The following is a 19,819-nucleotide window of genomic DNA, read 5'->3' on the forward strand; positions in this document are numbered from 1 at the left end:
AAAAAATCAATATAATGTAAACGTAATCTTATATTTTCCTTATTACATATCACCGTAAAACATTTATGTTCAAAAGAGATGTTTCATGCTCTAACGCGAATCGCGAATAAGAATCTTAGTCTGGTAATCTCAAACTGATAGTATGTGAGGAGGGTGCCACATGTAAAGGGATGTATTTTCAGGGCGGCTTATTTTCAAATTTAACGCTTCAAGCGTTTCTTAATTCAACGGTCGTCTGCGTAGACAAATATTTAACATGATATTTAATATAAATCCAAGTCAAAATTCCTACGCATCAAAGAACTAACCGTAACTTAAAGAAACATAATCCAACCGAACATAATTTTCAAATTATTTTTTCTTTACAAAAATAATAATAATACTAAATAATTTTCTTCACATATTTATAATTAAATAATCTTAAAATTAAAAATTTTTATTAAAAAATTCGAATAAGAAATTTTGCTTACCAGAAATTTGTTCACTCATTAACATTTTCTTCGGATCACTTTGATTACATATCTTTTAACTGAAAAAAAAATAAAATAAATTATGATTCTAAATTAATGATAAGAAAATAAACTTTAGTTTGTTTAATCAAATTTGAATGGTAAAAAGAAGTATTGCAACATGAAATTCTTGTGTTAGCTTAATCAAAAATCGTTAAGTTACATTGAAAATAAATTTCATATACTATGTTGAAATCTCGCAGCGTTAGACTCTATGAGATTCCAAATTTAATATTAGGCGATTAAAAAACACAATGAAATTAGTCAACCGTATTAAAGTATCGTTAATTTATAACAGAATTTGAAGATAAAAAAATTAATTTGGTTTCCTCTAAAAAGCTAACTCCGTGCCTAAAAGCTCAACCGAAAATTGAGGGATGTTCTCCTCCCCGGGATCATAATTGTCTTGCGAGCCGAGACTTCCAGTCTCCTATCCTTCATCCACTGGACGACACGATGCAGTGTTTTCGCTCGAGTCCGAACCTCTTGAACATTTCTTCCCGTCACCATCACTGCAAGGTCATCGGCATAAGCAGTTAACTCAACTCCAGGTGGCAATTTAACCCCTAAAAGGCTGCCGTAAGCCACATTCCATAACACGGGGTCCAATATTGACCCCCTGGGGCACCCCTCTTTCCATGATCACAACGACCTCTTCTCCTTCTTCTGTAGTAATTCTCGTCTCCCTACCTGTCAGTTGTTCCTGACCTTGACCATTCCCACAGCACAGGTGAAATCTACGTCCGCCTTCCGGCGCACCAAAAGGGATTTTTTTTATGAAGCATTAACTAAAAACAGAAAAATATATAAAGTTATTTTTCTGGAAAGACGTTGAATATTAGATAATAAGTTTTGGTATTTGGTGACCTCAATGAAAAAACCTTAAACCTTTCTAAGAAAACGTTTTTGCTAAAGTGCTCTAGTAAAGATTTGAAATTTTATTTGGCCAAAACATCCCGACCCTTTTTCCAATTATCGAAAAAATTTAATACACTCTGTTCTCCGAAAGTAGTACCTGCCTACTTCAAGTTTGAAAAAAATTGGTCAACGGGTTCTAGATTTGGACCAAATCCAGGTCAACATACATACGTACATACGAACAAACGTCCGTCTGACAAAAAAACATTTTTTTGAACTTGGGAGCATCGGAATAAAAACATTTTTTGCAGTTTTTTACAATATATTTAAATCTACTTTTTTTAATAAAATTTTTTAATGTCTTCTTAAGGCGCAAAACTGAAAAAAAAATCAATTAAAATTTTTTTTTACCGATCTATTTACTATCTCATTTAGATATAACTGGGAAAGCAAAAATTAAAATTCTATCAAATCGATTTTAAATAAATGTTTTTAACATCAAAGATAATTTTTCAAAAATTATAGTATTTTTCATATGTTATTATAAAAATCAAAACTCTCGTGCGTATGAAGAGTACTCGATAATAACAGATAAAAATTAATCGATTAAATACAACTTTCAGTAGAATGTTATGTGTTTCAACTTCACCACTTACAATCAAACCAAAATACATCCATCCACCCTACTAAAGAGCATTTGTATGTGTACCTGTCTGTGTGTGTGTGTGTGTGTGTGTGTGTGTGTGTGTGTGTGTGTGTGTCCGTCCCCTTAGCTTAGCACCAGAATGTACCGATCACTAACGGAAAATCCCGATTTGTTAGTACATATCTCGTACCGGTCAGGTGCATAATTGCTATATTATTATACATCGAAAATCACTATACATCGATATATATGCAAAATATATAATAATAATAATATTTTTTATTACGCGATACATTTTTTTAGTTATGATAATACAACCAAAAATTAGGCAACGGAATGTACCGATCACTAGCAGGAAATCCAAATTCGTTATCAATTTCTAGAGGTATATCAATTTTCATCATTCAAAAAAAAAAGTTTTACACACAGTTTTGGACACCTAATAATCCCATTTCGAGACACCGCCAGCCAGAGCAACCCGCCCGGAGAGCCTAGCTACGGAGAGCGTGTCTACGGCACGCCTCTGCTGCTAGTATTATTATAATTATTTTACTAATAAGATAATGATTTTTTTAGTATATTTTTGAGACATCTCAAACAGCTAAAATTGTAAAACAGCCGACTGATTTTCATAACCATCACGGTTCGGTATTTGGTGTAGCCGTGAAATATTTTTAAAAATCTCACTTGATATCATTATATATACATATATGAAGGGGGACCCAATTGAGACCAAATATTTTTATTAAACTGTTTAATCAAAGACAATTGTGGGAGGTATGGTAGAAGAGACCAGTGAGAACAAGAAAGAAGAAGTTACAAAATACCAACAATCTACCCGATTGAGCAGCTCTGTTTATATATCACCACTAGAAGACCTTAAAAGTAATGTTTACGTGATAACTCACTCCTACTCTTTCAATCATTCTCTCTCAGTCTTCGTCTCCTTCTCCTAATGCCAGCAGTTAATTTGTAACGTGTTACGAAATGTTTAATGACTTCTCAACGGTTGACAGTTCTAATAAAAACCGCTCGGTGCAATACCTCGGCTGGGTGTATTTATTCTACGTATTAACTTTGCTGGTTCAGAATCTGATAAATAAAAGTCATTGTTCAGTAGATGATTAAAAATATAATTTAATAAGTCATAATGGTCTTTATATGTTTCACATTTAATTTAATTTGTATATTATATTGATGAAGAATATACGTAAGTTACTGAACGCGTATGTTAACATAGAGAGAACTAAATTTATACTAGCCAAGAACATAAGAAAGAAGCCGTAATAAGAAAGGGAGTCCGACAATGATGTTCCCTATCACCGTTACTTTTTAATCTTTACATAGAACTAGCAGTTAATGATATTAAAGAACAATTTAGATTCGGAGTAACAGTACAAGGTGAAAAGATAAAGATGCTACGATTTGCTGATGATATAGTAATTCTAGCCGAGAGTAAAAAGGATTTAGAAGAAACAATGAACGGCATAGATGAAGTCCTACGCAAAAACGATTGCATGAAAACAAACAAGAACAAAACAAAAGTTATGAAATGTAGTAGAAATAACAAAAATGGACCACTGAATGTGAAAATAGGAGGAGAAAAGATTATGGAGGTAGAAGAATTTTGTTATTTGGGAGGTAGAACTACTAAAGATGGACGAAGCAGGAGCGATATAAAATGCCGAATAGCACAAGCTAAACGAGCCTTCAGTAATAAATATAATTTATTTACATCAAAAATTAATTTAAATGTCAGGAAAAGATTTTTGAAAGTGTATGTTTGGAGTGTCGCTTTATATGGAAGTGAAACTTGGACGATCGGAGTATCCGAGAAGAAAAGATTAGAAGCTTTTGAAATGCAGTGCTATAGGAGAATGTTAAAAATCAGACGGGTGGATAAAGTGACAAATGAAGAGGTATTGCGGCAAATAGATGAAGAAAGAAGCATTTGGAAAAATATAGTTAAAAGAAGAGACAGACTTATAGGCCACATACTAAGGCATCCTGGAATAGTCGCTTTAATATTGGAAGGACAGGTAGAAGGGAAAAATTGTGTAGGCAGGCCACGTTTGGAATATGTAAAACAAATTGTTGGGGATGTAGGATGTAGAGGGTATACTGAAATGAAACGACTAGCACTAGATAGGGAATCTTGGAGAGCTGCATCAACCCAGTCAAATCTGAAGACAAAAAATATAAAAAAAATATCACCTATATAATCAAATTTAAATGTTAAATTTTTAATTTCACTCACTTCTGTTTTCTAATTATTATTAACTTATCAAACGTTTCACGACTCTATACTCCAATAATAATTAAATTAATGGTGACAGATAAAACTGATTGACACATTTACTCAGAAATAACTACATTAATTTTTAAAACTATTTTTAATTGTGTTATTAGTTTTGGAAAAAAGTGCTGTAATTTAAGTACAATATCATCTGTAGTAGCGCATTCTGTATTAGTTCTTTAAAAGGTACACAACCAGATGTTTCAGGAGTTATAAATCCAAAATTTCAACATCAAATTTCACGGCTAATCGTTTTTGAGTTATGCGAGATACACACGTACATACGTACTTAACGTACGTACAGACATCAAGCAAAAACTAGTCAAAACCGCTTTGTTTTCCGTTACCCTGCGCTTTTTAGTGTTAAATTTATATCTCAAAAACGAATTTAAATATCATACTAAACTTCGATATACATGTTTAATCCGAAATTCTGAATGAAATAAATAAATTTCGCTTTTTTACCTTTTCACAAACTTTTGCCCACTTCATTTCTTTAATTGTAAATAATTTGGTTACCATTAATCAAATTATGTTCAATTTATCCCTAAATATTTTTTTCGGATTTTTAATATTATGTAATAGATTAACACTTGTGTTTTATACAATAAAAATATATTTTCTTTTATCAGGAAAAAGCGTTTAAAGTGTTTTTATTACGTAATAATAAAAAAAATTTCGTTTTTCGTAAGAAAACCAATGTACATATATTTCAAATTCAGTCAGACGTTTTGTTCGTTTTAAAACTGGATATTCATTATAATTTGATTATATTAAAAACCGACATATAATTTTATGTAGAATAACATATTACATTTTAATTAGATAAATTTACTGAGAAGTAACAATTAATCGTGATACGATTTAAAAATAAAAATTTCTCCCATTCTGGTATTTTAAAAATATAATATTTATTAACTTTATTAAGAATTTAAGATTGTATATGTAATGGACTATATGAAAATATTTTTTCAATCTATATATAGATATGAATATTATGAATGTCTATTAAATATATATATATATATTTAGAGACTTGAGTTGTTTATTCAAATAAAACGCTATATTTATAAGTATATATTTTTATTTTATAAATATTCTTATGAAAACCGATTGTAATTGATTTTATCCAAATTTTTAAATATTTGAATAAATTAAATAACGTTGATTTAATTTAAACGCAGAGTTAATATTTTAATATAATATGTAATATAATCCAATGATATTATCAATTAATTATTAAACGAATTTAGAAGAGGGATTAGTGAAGCCATAAAGCTTATAAACCGAACGGTATGGATATATAAAGGCCTACAATACGACATCGGTTGACATATTGATTTCAATGACATGTGACGTCAGAGCGATCTATGTTATTGAGAGGATTACATACGATGAATTCATAACACAAATAACAGAGAATAGTCCTACAGTTGATATAGAAGGATGCTATATAAATGTAGAAATATACGACAGTTTTGAATGAAATATATTTGTAGATTTTTGGTCGGCCATACGGCCAAAGATAATGATGATATATGACTAGACGGTTATTTGTCACTTGGTGACGTTACATTAATCAAAGCGCCTGGCATCCCAAGTTTCCGGAACTGGAAACACGCCCCCTTATCCTAGTTTCCTGATTATTAATATATATACTTTTTTTTACAAAAAAATATACTTATAAGAATAATAAATCACACACAGTATCTTTGTATTAGAAATTATACACCAACCCAACACTACATTAAAAATTTGTTTACATCATTAAAATAATGTATTAATAAAAAAGAAAATTCTATTTTTGATAAGTATCAATAATATAGAGCTTTGATAATTAAGCTAAATCACATAAATATTAATGATAATAATAGAATATATTTATTGAAAATAAAAATTTGGAACCCATTTTTACGAACAGTTTTGAAATTTTTTTTCGCCTGTAATCTCCTCGCTCTCGGAACCGGATCCGAAATTACGCATTAACTCTGCTTCGAGGGGTGCCTTCGCCTCAACCTACCTCGGTAGGGCTCTAGGCCCCACCCAGGTAGCCGGGACTCGTTCTTGTGTTACACGCTATGCTTCTAGTCAGGGAACCCCGAGTGATTCCCCGCCGGGATACCAATCTTGACGCCCTGTCTCTAATGGAGAACCCCCCGGAGAGCCACCGGGACTACGGTCGTGCATTCCTCCCCAATGGCGTCTGCAAGCGAACCCCCACCACAACATTGGTGACGCCGGAGCCTCCCACCCCTCCCGGATGGGGCAGTCCCCTACAGATACCGCAGCAGTGTGCAAATTCCAGCGGATTCATAACGTGGGCGAAGCCGCCTTAAATCTACGGCTTCCAGGAGCATGTCCATGCAGTTTGCTTGTGAGACACCGAGGCTGCTGCATACAATCTTTTCGCAAGTGGCCAGGCTCGCCACAGGTAAAGTCGTGGCCGCTGCTATCTGGTCCAAGACACAATATGGCCCTGTGGCCTGGCTTTCAGCACCCAAAACATAAGTCATCAAAGGGTGCGCCTCATCATTCGACAGGCCACCTACCCGATTCGAATTCGCCCTCGTGATTTTTGTTGGAGCGATTAAACTCCACTTAGATTTAAATAATTGCGGAAATAAAAACATATTATCAATGTGATACTTATAAATAACAAATAAGTGTTTTCTCTTAGCAATTTATTTTCTTTACCGGTACTAATCTATCCATTTATAAAATGGATAGATTAAATTAAATTAGATAAACTTCCGATTAAATAAAATGTAGTACATCTCTAAATGCTTATTTTCTATACGTAGCTGATAACTTTATCTTGGCAATATAATTTAATATCCTTATAAAAAGTAATTCACCAAGACTGAAACAAATTTTCAGGATAACTTGAACCGGTAAAAATAAAGAAGGAAGATCATATAAAAAAGTTCAGAAACGCTTTGTTATTGATTGTTGGCTGGCGAAAATTTCGTCCTGATTTCTACACCTTCGGTCAAATTAAGCCAGATTGTAATTGTTAGGATCCAAATTAAGAGGTAAATTTAGTTGTTTTATATGAAAAATTGACACGGAGAATTACATAAAATAATAAGTCCCAGAACTGTAAATTTAGAAATTTTGGAGAAATACTCTAAATTTCTCCTAAATTCACATTTATCTGACTAATAATATTCTACAGAGTGATTCACGAAATATGCAATAAACTTTCAGGATATATTCTACCGGTGAAAATAAAGGTCATAAAAACTTAGGTTCGGAAATTCTTCATTAGCGAATTTCGGCTGGCGAAATATCTTACCATTATTTCTGTTCATCAGTAAAATTAAGCCAAATTGTAATTCTTGGGACGTAATTAATGGGTAAATTTAGTGGTTTAATATGAAATCTGTTTGAAAAATTGAAAAATATAGGTTCCAGTACTGATTTTTAGTAATTTTTGAGAAATGTGAAGACAAAATATTAGATCGAAAAACACATTATTTTAAAATAACTTAAATTAACTTTGTTAAAAAATAAATTAAAATAACTTTGTTAAACGGTTAATAAACAGATATAAGTTTTAAATAAAACTTGTAGAAAATTTAATACTGTCTAAATTAGTATGAATGAAATCCACGGAAATTAAATACAAATAGAAGAATTTCGAAATCATTAAAAACAAAACACACCAAAATGTGGAAGATTTTCACTAGATATTAAATATAAAAAATTTTTCAATATTAGAAAACAAAAGAATTAAACGTTTTACAACAAGAAATACAAGTAAGACAAAATTATGGAATTATAGATATTTTGAAGCCGTTTTAAATACTAAATATTCCCAATGTTCATGAATTAAAAATTAATAAATTTGATTAACGTAGTAATTATAACAATATTTCCTAATTTAGGTGCGCAAAGAAATCATTAATAAATCGTATTTTTATTAAATATTTTTAATAATTTTAGAACAAATCAATAGTTTTAGATTAGGTACGATAAACATAAATTTTACACAGAATAATATATTTTAAAAAAATCAAAAGATTTTTTTGTTAAGATAACGGGCCTGTGAACTGAGCTTCGTCTGTTTCATCATTGATAACTTAACCGGGATAAACTATGGTTAAAGTCTATTTCATTTATGTTTGAACTGACGTAAAGAAAACCTTTACTAGTTTATTGGCGAGCTGTATCTATAAGCTCTCTCAAAATCCTTTACACGTCATGTACTATTTATTAATCATGCGTGTTTATGCTAAAATAAAATATGATTATTATTTTACGTAAACCACTTTTAGTAGCCGTATGATGATACTTTATAAAATGATTATTTACTAATAAAATCGATTAACAGGTTCCTGAATTAAACAAAATATTAAAACCAGATACTGTTATTCATAAACATAGGGAAGTAAACGAAAAATATAAAACTTAGTAGCCGTATGAAAGCAAAATAAAATCATCAAAAACATTATGTGTGTCCAATAAATTAATAAATTAAATTTAAGTAAGCGATTACTTACGGATCTTACATTTGTAATTAGTAATATTTAATTTATAATAATTTCATCAAGCATGGCCGGCAGTATGATTATATAATTAATAATTAAAAAACCCCCTTACCAAAAATTCTTTTACATATACGTTCAAGTGCTTTTAGAATAAAATTCCATCATCAGGAACTTAAAAAATGTATGTTATAATCTTTTATTTTTTTTTTAACTCCCCCAAGACGACCAGCCCGCGCTAAAAAGCTTAACACAGTCGCCTCAGGGTTTCATGGCAGCGAAGTCTGCTCTCCCTAGCTCGTCCGAACTCGAACATCCCGTCGGGGTTTCTCGTGCCTCCTCGAAAACATACTAATCACCTCTACCGGTGATCAGAATTTTTCTCCGCAGCAAAGCACCCTTCCAGTCCCTATTGTACCTGATCAAGACGTACATTTCGTTTGTCCTTCACAGTTACGCGTCCCCCCATGTACACCTCGAGGGTTCCCCATGCCATCATCGGGGAGCTCCGACCCACCCGCTCTTGCGCGTGAGTAGGCCCGAACACCCTAGTTATAGAGGCTGCCTCCCTGGCCCCTACACGCATCAGATGGACTAGTATCTGTCCTCGATTACCCACGGTCTCCCATGACCCCTCATTACTTGTTGCACCATGCCTCCTTCACCGTCAGCAGTAGAGCACCGTACACAATATCCCCCCACTCCATGTCCATCGGTATATCCGGCAGCATAATCCAACAACAACATGAGCGACATTGTATTATAATACAATCATAAATTCCTAACCTAGTGAAGTACATTAACAGCTACAAAAACAAAAACACATGTTATAATCTTAACAAAACTAAAACTTCTTCGTCATGTAAGTTTGTTCATGTAACGTAGTACAACAGTGGTCGTCAAATATTTAAAATAATGTCGACTTAACGTCCTGTCATTATGAATGTCTCCGGTGGAGACATTCACTGTTATATTACATTACATAAACAAATTTACAGGACGAAGAAGTTTTAGTTTTATTAAGATTATAACATACATTTTTTTGAGTTCCTGATAACGGAATTTTATTCTGAAAGCGCTAGAACGAATATATAAAAGAATTTATACTTTGATGAGTGGATTTTTTAAATATTAATTAATAATATTTAATTGTTTATAAGTTGTTTACTTCTATTTTTCTAATTTCTGTTAACAACTTTCTTATTAGGTGATATATGTAGAAAAGCCTTTTAGCCACGGCAGGATTGTTTTTGCTAATTTACTTACGCTAAAATGCAGTATCGGACGTAGATGCGAGGAGACCATTAGGAACAAACTAAAGATGGATAGCGAGGGATTAAAGAGTCAACGCCGAACCTGATTAAACATCTCCGTTAGTCTACCACAATCGATTGGCCGTTTTGGAGAAAAACGTTATAATGTAGCCCTATACATTAAATCACTCGTTTTCTCTCCATTTATTTTTGCCCAACTCCATGATAAAAAAATTATCCGGTCCTACATAAGTAAGCGTTTAATAAATTCGCAGTGGCTGAAAATAATGAAGTATTAATTAGAGTAGGTGAGAAGACGGTATGGTATAAAGAACACGTATTCGCAAATTACAGACAAACATAGCACGGTGGGAATGATGGGTGTCATCTTCAGCTCTTTAACAAAACGTGTTACTTGCTTAATTTCGGTATCGATACGTGAAGAAGGATTTTATGTTGATAGAAGAAGAAAGGTTTATGAAGGGATACTGACAGGGTGATAAAATGAAATTTTTATTGTCTTCAGTCATTTGACTGGTTTGCTGCAGCTCTCCAAGATTCCCTATCTAGTCCTAGTCGTTTCATTTCAGTATACCCTCTACATCCTACATCCCCAACAATTTGTTTTACATACGCCAAACGTGGCCTGCCTACACAATTTTTCCCTTCTACCTGTCCTTCCAATATTAAAGCGACTATTCCAGGATGCCTTAGTATGTGGCCTATAAGTCTGTCTCTTCTTTTAACTATATTTTTCCAAGTGCTTCTTTCTTCATCTATTTGCCGCAACACCTCTTCATTTGTCACTTTATCCACCCGTCTGATTTTTAACATTCTCCTATAGCACCGCATTTCAAAAGCTTCTAATCTTTTCTTCTCAGATACTCCGATTGTCCAAGTTTCACTTCCATATAAAGCGACACTCCAAACATACACGTTCAAAAATCTTTTCCTGAGATTTAAATTAATTTTTGATGTAAACTAATTATATTTCTTACTGAAGGCTCGTTTAGCTTGTGCTATTCGGCATTTTATATCGCTCCTGCTTCGTCCATCTCTAGTAATTCTACTTCCCAAATAACAAAATTCTTCTACCTCCATAATCTTTTCTCCTCCTATTTTCACATTCAGTGGTCCATCTTTGTTATTTCTACTACATTTCATTACTTTTGTTTTGTTCTTGTTTATTTTCACGCGATAGTTCTTGCGTAGGATTTCATCTATGCCGTTCATTGATTCTTCTAAATCCTTTTTACTCTCGGCTAGAATTACTATATCATCGGCAAATCGTAGCATCTTTATCTTTTCACCTTGTACTGTTACCGCGAATCTAAATTCTTCTTTAACATCATTAACCGCTAGTTCCATGTAAAGATTAAAAAGTAACGGTGGTAGGGAATATCCTTGTCGGACTCCCTTTCTTATTACGGCTTCTTTCTTATGTTCTTCAATTGTTACTGTTGCTGTTTGGTTCCTGTACATGTTAGCAATTGTTCTTCTATCTCTGTATTTGAACCCTAATTTTTTTAAAATGCTGAACATTTTATTCCAGTCTACGTTATCTAATGCCTTTTCTAGGTCTATAAACGCCAAGTATGTTGGTTTGTTTTTCTTGAAAAATGAAATACGAGATATTAATAGAACTACTTAAATTAAAATTGAAAAGAAAATTAATTAATTATTTAGTGAATTTAAGTAAACGTGATATTCACTATACATAAAAGAGAATTTTTAAAGATTAAATTAAGATAGATTTTTTTTTTTAATTTTATGCACTGTTTATATAATTACAGATTTCAACTTTGTAAAGTCATACTAATGTTCCATTAGACGTATAAACAATTTATATGTACTGTATTCTAAAAATTATATGTGTTTCTACCCAAGAGTTATTTTATTCTATGTTATCACACAAATATTACATAAATGATTTAGACTTTATATTATCCTTTTAATTGGTGTAATTTTTTTTTTATTTGATTAATTTTAGGTAATTTTCTGCTTCACAAAAAAGTTCATGCAACATAAAAAAAAAATCAATCGACGTCATTAAATTATGTTAAAACAATAAAATTATCTGCCAATATTTGTTCAAATATACTTCGACCCCCATCTATATAAATAAAAATGTAAATGTTCGATTGTTCAAAATCTTAAATCTCCGAAAGTTCTTAACCGATTCCTTTGAAATTTTGACACAACGTTGCATTCGAATACGCGCGTGTTTTCTTATGCCTAATATTTATATACCTTTTCCTTTCCTTTCATTTCCTGTTTAGCCTCCGGTAACTACCGTTTAGATAATACTTCAGAGGATGAATGAGGATGATATGTACGAGTGTGAATGAAGTGTAGTCTTGTACATTCTCAGTTCGACCATTCCTGAGATGTGTAGTTAATTGAAACCCAACCACCAAAGAACACCGGTATCCACGATCTAGCATTCAAATCCGTGTAAAAATAACTTGCTTTACTAGGACTTGAACGCTGTAACTCTCGACTTCCAAATCAGCTGATTCGGGAAGACGCGTTAATCACTACACCAACCCGGTGGGTTACTATTTATATACCTAACATGTCACACCTGTGAGAGGTAAAAACATCCTCTTTTTGAAAAACAGCACATCTGTTGGATGTAAAAGCAACACACGCTATACTAAATATTTTACGATTCCATTTCGATGTTTCCGATATGTGTGTCCGCTATAGATTAAAAAACTGCTGGGATTACGCGGCAGGAAAAAGGAAGAAAGAGAATAATCGGAAAAGGTAAAAGAGAAGAAGGTAAAAAGGGAAGAAGAGGAAAATGGAAACAAGAAAAAAGAAAAAAGAGGAAAACGGGGAAAAGGAAATTGAAAGTGGAAAGGAGAAAAAATAAGAGGGGAAAGGGGGAAAGACGATCGGGGGTGTGATGGGAAAGAGTAAAAGGGAGAAAGGGAAAAAGGGAAAGGTTAAATTTTGTGAAGTTCCGTAATGCGCATTTTGTTAATATTTTTTCACACCTTCAATCGTATTCAAATGAACCCAATGTATATAATCTATACATATATATATATATATATATATATATATATATATATATAGATATAATCAAATCTAACAATAGCGAAGCATTGCCGGGTCTGCTAGTTTTTGTATATAATTTTCAGGAAAAAAGTTAATTGCTAACTTTTTAGACAAAATTAATTATTATTGATTAAGAAAATGCGATATTTACTATATATAAAAGGTGATTATCCGATTGAAATTAATTTTAGTTTATTTTTTGTTAGAACGTTTTTCCATCAAATAAAATTCTACCGCCAATAATAAATTAATATAGAAATTTATTATTCATAGTTAAATAATACTATACGTACTTTTTATTACACAATTTTATAATATTATAAATAGAATCGCCGCCAAGTAACGACGAGCTTAGAGTGGTGACGATTACTACCCAACATACAAACATATTTCTCGCTCTTAGTAATCCCCCTTACCAAATAACTGTCCCACTTTTAACAAATGAATGCAATAATTTTGAAATTAAATACAGTCGGCTAATTTCAAACTGTACATCGTAAAATGTAATAACGGGGGACAAAATATTATCTATTACTAACTACACGGTAATATATTGCGATAGACGGTTATTACTGTAACTTAATTATTTAAATATAAAATAATTGTTTTTATTTGAAACAAGATGTCACTTTCTTAATAGTGTAAACACGCAAAAATACACTGCTTTGTAAACAACAGCTGCATCATTTTTATACTACTAAGAGTTGATTAATCATAGTGTGCCAATGTTTAAGAGAACAATAGTATAGCAGTGACGTACGGGCTAATTGTTCAAACTCGCAAATGTTTAAAAATTTGTACAAAGGTTTTTGAAGAAATACTTTAAAAGAAATAATAATGATTCCAATTTTTATTTAAATTGTTTTCTTTAGCCGCATTAAAAAATTTACTAACAACACGTCAACACTTTCATTGACGCTATCATCATCATTATTGTCAACTGAAAATAAAATATTGTTTTCATTATACCGTTCTTCCTGCCACAGACTATCATCTTCAGTATAATCTAATGTACAGCTAATGCAACATCCTTGTTTAATGCCATCTGGTGTTATCGATTCCAAGACTTAATAATCCACTCGTATAACAAGCTCACGGAAGGTTTTTTTATTCTTCTAGTAGGAGTTAGCTGATGACTGGTAGTTCGCATCCAACAATTATAATATTTTTTTTTAGAATTATCTTTAAAACGAATGTTTACACTTACATCCAAAACCTATATCTGTGAATTCATGAGATATTAATATGGATCGCTGTTTTTTAAGAATTAAGTTTCTGGACCAGAACATTTTGAGCCAATTTTTGACCACAGACCTCCACTCGACGTTTTTCAATAATTAGGTACTTTTATTAATAATAATTTGTAATAATAATAATAACCGAAGGTAGTTATTATTATAAATATAAATTGTTGTAAGTTCCCCATCACGAATATAGAAACGACAATAAACTGTGAAACAAATAAAAAGCTCGGTCGAATCCAAATGTAAGTCAGCCCTGCAAATAGGTTTATGATCCCTCCATTGTACGGGATAAAAGTAGGAAAACATATCAATTTATATTCGGGAAAATACGGTATTTTATAGATACTTATACGGTATATATATATTTACAATAATTAGAAAAAAAAACGTCAGACAGTAATTAAAACAATAAATTCCATTATAGAATGTTAACTTAGAAATTACTAAGGTATAATCAAACAGAAACTTTATATATTATAATTTACGCACTAGTTGAAATCCTCTTGAAAGTGGTTTTAAGCGATGGAATAGTTGATAATGCCTGCGGGAGTTAAAGAGGTTTGTTGGTTATAACGGAAGATGATACAGAACCTCTTGACTAGAACAACACCGCCCGAAATAACAATATTATCTTGATGTAAACCAATACTATCGTACTATAACATTGCCCATAATATCGTTCAAGTACTAGTTCACTTAGAAAATAGATGTGTATCAAACATGCTCGCACGCATATTATTTTAACAAAAGAAGGATTTGAGTTAGCTTTGCATTTTAATTTTCTACCCTCTCGCAAACCTAGAAAAAATTATTGATAAATAAACTATATTTAGCTAACGTTGAATTTATTTACAAGTAATTTCTTTAGAAAAATTTACCTTGGAAAAATAATTTTATTATTCAAATGATTCATCATCATCATCATCATCATCATCATACTCGTCTGTTATTCTACGTGGGTCCTTTACATCAACTTACTCTCTCATTGAATTATATAAGCAAAATAATTATTGCAGTTTATAATATTTATTAAACGATTATTTATCAAAGAACAGAAAGGAATGCAAAGACTCATTAAATCAATCCAATGATACATTAAATAAATAAACTTCCATTAAAATACGAAATTAGTGATAAAATATTTAAAAAAAAATTCAAATAAAAAAATACAGTTAAATTTATATTGTGAATATTATTTAAATAGAAATGAAGTTTTAATTTGAGTTCTTTAATCTCCAAGTGAAAGAAGAAAAGTAATACAACAGGCATTGTTATATATGTTAAAAAAAATCGTAATAATTTACTCTTATCTGATGCAATATTATATAAATCTCTCTCTTTCCAAATTAATATAAAACTATAAAACAAATGTATTAAGCCGATCTCCGTGGCTGAATGATAGAATCTCGGCCTTTCATTCGGAAGTCCCGGGTTCGAATCACGATCAGGTACAGCATTTTTCATTCGCTACAAATTTCGATATACATACTCAAACGCGTAAGCTTCTGTAGTGAATAAGTACACATCAGTAAAAAAAAAACTATTGTCTAATAAATAATGTAAAGTAATTACATATAACTTAAATAAAATAAGGTATATATATAAAACGGCTAGCTACACTGTATAATGAGCTATGTAATGAATACAGACATGAAACTTAGCAAAATAATAAATATATACAATATGTTAAAATAAATTTTATAATAATTTTTAGATTAACAAATCTAATTTGCGATTACTTAGAATGTACTTTAAAATTAAGATTTAAAAAAACACAATTTAACTCAAAAAGATTTAAAAAAATAAGATATCTTATTCATTTTAACTTGTAATTGTTTTTATTATATTATTGTACTCTTCAGGAAGTACCCCTCCACCACTAATATCTTTCAATAATTTTTTTAACGATTTACGACGAATCGTACGTAACCGGTCCCCGGCGGTTAGACACAGTTCGATTACATCAGGGTGTCGTGGCAGCAGCCTGCACCCCCTAGCTTGGCCCAACGCAGAGGCAACCCACCGGGATCCCTCTGGATCGCAAGGACGTCCCGACTCACTCTTCCGGACAGCCAAGACGCCCCTCCACAGAAGGGCTACACGTCCCAGTTCCTACTCTAATAGAATCCAGGCATGCATTACGCATGCCCTTCCCCTTACTCGGACCCTCTCACACCGCAAGGTTTCCCTTGAGCCATCATTGGAAGCACTCCGACTCCCCCTCTTTGGCAGGCAGGTGAGCCAGGATGTCCTAGGCAAGGAGCTGCCTACCTGGCCCTACACGTCCGCATTTCGGATGGTTATTTTTTTTCTCCAATCCTAGCTACAGACGTCTCCTACAGGAGATCGTGGGCCAACCCATTCCTGTTCTCAGTGAGGTAGAGCATCTTCATGAAGTAGCTGCGACCACACCGCACACCGAGCTCCCAAATCTGTGACCCTCAAGGCCACACTTCACACATTGAGGCCTCCTCCCTCATGAGTTCTCGGCAGGACTGCCATTCCACCCGGAGTCTGTCACTATTGACCAGGAAATTGGCCGCTGACCGAGAAAGGACAACAGTTGCATTCAGGGACTACCAGTAAGCCGGCCGCCGGGAAGTCACCCTTATCTCCCGGTGAGCGTCCTGGGGAAGTCTCCCTCACAGCCAGGAGTAAGTTTTCCGTGGCCACCTCACAATCCAGGTCCTTGACATGAACTGTAATCTGCATGTCCATTCGTTCCGCCGATTTAACTGTTGGACCCTGGATAGACTCGTGGATCTTACGGGAGAGGGTCTGTGCCTCATCAGCCCCGCCCGCAATCTTCAGTTCGAGGGTATCGATTTGCCCTCGCCTGGCGGAGATCACCGCACCAGTGGTCGCCTCCCCCGCCCAGGCCTTAACCTCCCTCACGAGCTAGGCATAAAACAGGCCCTCCATGCAGACCAGTATCCGCTTACAAGCAACTGCAACCTAGATATCAACATAACCTAAGCAAACATAACCTACACTCGCTAAATCTGTTACATTAAGTATATCAATTGTATACAACAATGAATGCAATCTCTAATGATGGCTAATACAGTTGTATTTTTATTTATGAGAATTTCTACAGCGTCATCGATGTAAGGATGAGAAAGATTTGCTCAATTTGATATTACAACATATTAGTGAGTTTCATCCTGTAATATAATTATCTTTTAATAAAATAGGTATTGTGATAATAAAAGTAATTATAATTATGATTTATAATAAATTTTATATTTAAAAAAATATTTTATTAATTTTTAATTATACGCCCTTTTCTACAAAATAATTTTAACCTAATCATTAAAATACACGTAATTTTAATGGATTATGTTATCGCATATTATTACTGCTATATGTCGTTAAAAAAGAAAAAAAGCTATGGGGGAAATTCCGAAAGAGTACCAAATATTTTACTCATTGTAGAGATACAAATTTAAAAAAAAAAACAAAAACAAAAAAACTTTTACTCCTAGTCAGTTACAGGAAAATGTTATCGTACATCAACAAAGAATGCAGAATATTTAATTAATCTTTGTTTACATCACTGACTATCAATACTATAAATAAATAATTAATTTTTACCTTATCAATAATATATATATATATATATATATATATATTTGTTATGGTCTCTTTGGACCGGGCGTTGTTGAACTTTTTGCACAACAGATGTCTTCCCTCTGTTTTCCCAGTACAATTTCCATTTCGTTTCGTTTAACTTGTTTTTGTTCATCAGTCCACTGCCTCACAGTTCTTGTCTTATCTGTAAGTTTCCGGAAAATGTGTTTATAAATTTTATCTCTAAACTCTGTTCTGCTACACTTATCGCCTTCGTTCAGTTGTAGTTCGCCGAGATCCTTCTTAACTTCGACGACCCAATCAGTAGTCGCTTTCATATTTGTTAAAAAACTAAAGACGCGCTTCGTTAACCTATCATCCGTCATCCTGAATATATGACCGTAGAACGTCACCCTTTGTTTTCTCATCCTCGACGTCAGCGGTTCGTTGTTCCCTTTATAAATTTCTTCGTTACTTCGCAGTCTGTAAGATCCGTCTTCTAGTTTTCTTGGCCCCAATATTTTCCTTAAGATTCTTCTTTCACGTATTTCCATTTCCTTCAATTCAGTCTTTTTCCTGAGTATCAAACATTCTGATGCGTAGAGTGCCTCTGGCTTGAGCACGGTAGTGTAGAGTCTTATTTTTGATCCGTATGATATACTCTTTTTGTTGTAGATATTCTTTGTTATCCCGTATGCTCTTTCTAAATTCCTGGTCCTTTCCGTGTTAGCTGCCTCATCGAGTCCATTAGCTTAAATAATTTGTCTAAGATATTTGAAACGATCGGCTCTCCTGATATTCTCTCCTTTTGTTTTTATTTCTTCTCCTTCTCCTTGTGATGTCGGTATTCCATGTATTCCGTCTTCTCGTAAGATATCTATCGATATAAATGGGAAAAAAAACTTTCACACAATAACGTTGAAATTAGGCGAAAAAAAATTAAATATGCAATTATGCAAACTTAAAAATTTTTAAATTCAAATTTAAAATAAAAAAAAGGTCCTCAGTTGTCCTCGCAATTTTCGTTTACGTTTGTTAAATCCTTATTATTAACCAAGTGAGTTGATAATTATTTTTTTTTTATTTTTTTTAGGACGCCTTTTCCGGTGTCTAGTTGTAAGGTTTTCCTGTATAACTTAAGTAGATAAAATTATATTACATTTTTTAAAATTAATTATGCTTTGATATTAATTAATTTGCTCATAATCTTTACTCAGTGTTTGATTTTTGTAGAGTTGAAATAAAACTTCTGGTTATATTCTGATATTCAGTATTTATACGCAAAAATTCAAGAGAATTTTTTTTAGAAAACATAAGATAAAGGAATAATCAATCAATTTTCCTATTTTTTTATTGTATTCCTTCTAGGCGGTAAATTTTTTTATGTCATTTCTCTGAATTTATTTATTTATTTTTAATTAAAGACAAAGAAAAATTAATAATTTACATTATAGCCGGGTTCGAATCCCAGCCACGTATGGCATTTTCACACACGCTACAAATCGTTTATTTCATTCTTTGAAGAAATACCTAATAGTGGTCCCGGAGGTTAAACAAGAAAAAAAATTTTCAAAACTCAAAATTTAAAGAGGAATTGAAAAAGTATTGTTTTATTTGCAACTTTGTTTTTACGTTCATTTAATTTTATGTGTTTCACACGAGCGTAAACTTGATTTAAATAAAAAATTATTCAACACGGGTAATTTGTTTTAATTTTCCTCTAATAATTAAAATTGTAATTTCAATATTGGAATTAAACTGTATAAATAACCAGAAAAATGAATGGAGAATGCAATAAAATCGCAATTGATTTTTAACTATATGGTTATTTCGCCACTATATTGGCAACTCATAGGAATGAATAGTAACGTTGAGATTAAAGTAATTTGT

The 19,819-nt window shown here is 32.4% G+C and overlaps 1 long non-coding RNA gene across 1 annotated transcript in view; it reads right to left on the reverse strand.

Annotated features, from left to right (window-relative positions):
* LOC142329773 (uncharacterized) overlaps positions 1 to 19,819 on the reverse strand; it is a 297,912-nt gene that overhangs the window by 127,176 nt on the left and 150,917 nt on the right. The window contains exon 2 of the long non-coding RNA XR_012757590.1: positions 471 to 529. This is a non-coding gene — a long non-coding RNA (uncharacterized LOC142329773). The remainder of the gene's footprint in view (positions 1 to 470; positions 530 to 19,819) is intronic.

Source organism: Lycorma delicatula, chromosome 9 (assembly GCF_047948215.1).
Source record: "Lycorma delicatula isolate Av1 chromosome 9, ASM4794821v1, whole genome shotgun sequence".
Lineage (NCBI taxonomy): Eukaryota > Metazoa > Arthropoda > Insecta > Hemiptera > Fulgoridae > Lycorma > Lycorma delicatula.